The sequence below is a fragment of the Cornus florida genome, unplaced genomic scaffold (genome assembly GCF_030987335.1).
Source record: "Cornus florida cultivar Cherokee Brave unplaced genomic scaffold, ASM3098733v1 CherokeeBrave_3.0.0_Hap2_Chr02, whole genome shotgun sequence".
Classification (NCBI taxonomy): domain Eukaryota; kingdom Viridiplantae; phylum Streptophyta; class Magnoliopsida; order Cornales; family Cornaceae; genus Cornus; species Cornus florida.
The window spans coordinates 71452321-71455898 of NW_026775572.1; the positions used below are offsets into that span (position 1 = coordinate 71452321).

At 36.1% G+C, this 3578-nt stretch overlaps 1 pseudogene; it reads left to right on the plus strand.

Moving 5' to 3' along the window:
* Positions 1-3146: 3146 nt before the first annotated feature.
* Positions 3147-3245, plus strand: LOC132297796 (small nucleolar RNA R71; annotated as a pseudogene).
* The last annotated feature ends 333 nt before the right edge of the window (positions 3246-3578 follow it).

Sequence of the window (3578 nt, forward strand, 5' to 3'; positions counted from 1 at the left end):
TAAAAATTAAAAATTAAAATTGAAAAATAGAAAATATTTTGGATTTTTGAAAAATAAAAATATTTTTGGATTTTTGAAAAATAAAAATATTTTTGGATTTTTGAAATAAATAAAGTAAAATCCCTTTTTTTTTTTTTGAATAGCATTAGAATAAAATAAAATAAAGAAAATAAAATCTTTTGTGATAAGAGAAAATAAAATAAAATAAAAATATTTTTGAATTTTTGTTACAATTAAAAAGGCAAATAAGGTCAAACAACGGTCAAAATATAGAATTGAAGAATTGAGATCGATCTGAACAAAGTGTTCGATCGATCAGACAGAGAGCAAAAATATGCAGGTTTTTGGTTCAGAAATTTGGTTAACTGTTGGAACTTGCAGATCGATCGAATTTTGAAGTTGGATCGATCGAAGAACTTCAGATCGATCCTCAAATGTTTTCAATGGATGAGACAAAGAGCTAAAATATGCAGGTTGATGCAGGCTCAAAATTGTCTAAGTGTTGAATCTTAAGATCGATCGAACTTTGAAGTTGAATCGATCTAAGGTCTTCTGATCGATCTGAGAATAAGTTTGAATGATAGGACAGAGAGGTGATTTGGATGCAGGTAGATATAGGTAGAAAATTTTTCCAAGTGTTGGATGCAAAAGGAAGTTCGATCGTAGAAAATTTTTCCAAGTGTTGGATGCAAAAGGAAGTTCGATCGATCAAACTTATGCAAAATGCTCAATTCCAACATAAAAGCTCATGCAATCCTAATCACAGTTCCTAGCAATGCATATAAATCAAAAATAAGTATCTAGACTTCGCAAGAAATGAAATTTAAGATAGAAATGAGGGAGGAATAGGGTTTTGACACCCTAAGAAATGTTTTGCTAGTCTTTAACGTCTCTAGCAAGACGATGGGTTCTTTTAGCCCAGATAAAAGATCTTGTAATGCATCCCATCCTTGTTGGGGTGATAGATGCTTTGAACTCCACCCAACAAATGGTTCTTTGAAGAATTTGTTGGGTTAAGCTCAAAAGACACTTTTGATCCCTTGTCAATGCAGTCACAACCTTTGGGCTTCCATGCCCTTTCAAAGCAAGAATTTGAAACAAGACTTTGAGAATGCAAGGTTGAAGATGATCCTTTTGAAGTTTTGGTCTTAGACAAAAACTCACTTCCTTGACATTGAAGATCATGACATTTATCTACAACATTAACTTCTCCTTCATATTTGTCAAATGAATTGGGTGTGGGATTAAAGATATTCAACTTCACCTTCATGTGGCCAAATGAGATCTTCATTATCCTCATCCTACAATTGATGTTGGCATTAGCGGTTGCCAAGAAAGGACGGCCAAGGATAACGGGAATTTGGCTTTTAGGATTGGGGACCGGTTCTGTGTCAATGACAATGAAATCAATGGGGAAGAAGAATTTATCAATCTTTATCGAAACATCCTCAATTATACCCCTAGGCTTCTTAATGGATCAATCGGTAAGTTGTAAAACTACCGACGTTGGTTTCAATTCACCTAGGCCCAATTTGACATAAACCGAGTATAGAAGAAGGTTAACACTTACTTCTAAGTCAAGAAGCGCCCGATTAATGATATGAACACCAATAATGTATGAAGTAGTAGGTGAACCGGGGTCCTTAAACTTTGGTAAAGTGTTATGTTGCAAAATTGAGCTTACTTGCTCGGTCAAAACCACTTTTCTTGGTGCTTGGCTCCTGTTCTTCCGCTTTTGGATGCATAAGTCTTTCAAGAATTTGGCATAAGCTGGAATTTGCTTGATTGCATCCAAAAGTGGAAGATTGACTTTCACTTGCCTAAACATTTCCATGATTTCATTGGTTTTTGTCTTTTGCTTGTCTTTCGAAATGGATCCTTTTAAGGCATCCGGAAATGGAACTTTTGGCTCTAACACTTTTTCAACATTTTTTTTCAAAGTCTCTTCAACACAAGAAGTTTTTAAATCACTTTGTTTTAAATCATTTTTCAACAAAACCTTTTTAAATTCATTTTTCGGCAAATCTTTCTTTAAATCATTTTAAAAATCATTTTTCAAATCACATTTTGAAGTTTTCTCATTCACAAGATCATGTATATGCAATGAAGGAGGAATGGGATGTGAAACGGGACGGGTGACAACTTAAGGTTGCACCGGTTCATTCTCTTCATTGGAGATTTCAACTTGATTGTCTACAATCCTACCACTCCGCAAGGTAGTCACCGCATTAACATGTTCAATAGTGTGGCCTTTCGATGAGGAATGGGTTTCCACAACACATTGTTGCTTAGGTGGGGCATTCATAGGCATCTTTCCCTTCTCTCTTGCATTAAGAGTGCTTGCTATTTGCCCTACTTGGGTTTCTAGCTTCGCAATGGATTAAGAGTGAGAATGAAGCAGTTGAGTGTTAGACTCAAGAGTGCCCAAAGCATTTAAAACTTTTTCTTCAAAGGCGGGACTTTTAGCATTTCCTTGGGAATAAGATTGGTTGGAAAAATGAGAGTTAGCAAATTGATTCTCTTGTGATTGATAAGGTCTATAACCTTGGGATCCTTGGTTTTGAAGTGGAGGTGAAATGTACTTCCCTTGAAAACCGCCTTGGGAAGGGTTTGAGCTCTCTCCTTGGTTATTCCAAGAGAAATTCGGATGATTTCTCCAACTTGGATTATAATGAGTACCATAAGGATTGTTCTCCTGGTTCACAAAAGCTACATTGACTTGTTCATTAGGTTCATTTTGCACTTGTCCGTGAGGACAATGAGAAGTAGAATGAAGAACACTAAAATAAGTCATACATGTTTCATTTGATGCATAATGAGACTGGTTAGGGAAGGGAGATACTTGGTTCGCCGAGTTTTTGTTAATAAAAAATTGATCAAAGCTTTGAGGTAAAGACTTTATTTCGGCGGCTATTTCATTTGAATGGTCAACTTGATGTAAGCCAACACTCTTCCTACCTTGTGAATTTCTACCATTCTTGGATGATAATGTTCTATGCAAAGAATTTTCACTCATGCTCTCATAAAGACGCCACATGTCATCCTCATGCCTATCAATGTATGAGCCACCCATGGAAGCATCAACCATGCCTTTGTAATTGTCTGATAAGCTCTCAAAGAAATATTGAACTAATTGCCATTTGGGCATGTCATGATGTGGACACTTCCTAAGCAATTCATTGAAGCATTCCCATGCCTCATGAAACGTTTCTCCATCCCTATGTGAAAATTCCCGAATTGAGGCTCTCATGGCATTGGTCTTGGAAATCGAATAGTACTTCTTCAAGAACTCTTGTTGCATTTCTGCCCAAGAAGTGATTGAAAAAGGCCTAAGATTGTTAAACCAATACTTTACCTTATCTTTTAAGGTGAATGGAAAAAGTTTGAGTCTTAATACCTCTTCCGGCATGTCCGTATATTTTACGGTGGAACATACTTCTAGAAACTCATCCAAATACTTATAAGGTTCTTCACTTGGAAGTCCATGATAGTTAGGAAGCATTTGAATGGTTTGTGGCTTAATTTCATAGTGATGTGCTCTAAATGGTGGCAATTGAATGCATGTGGGTGCATTGTAT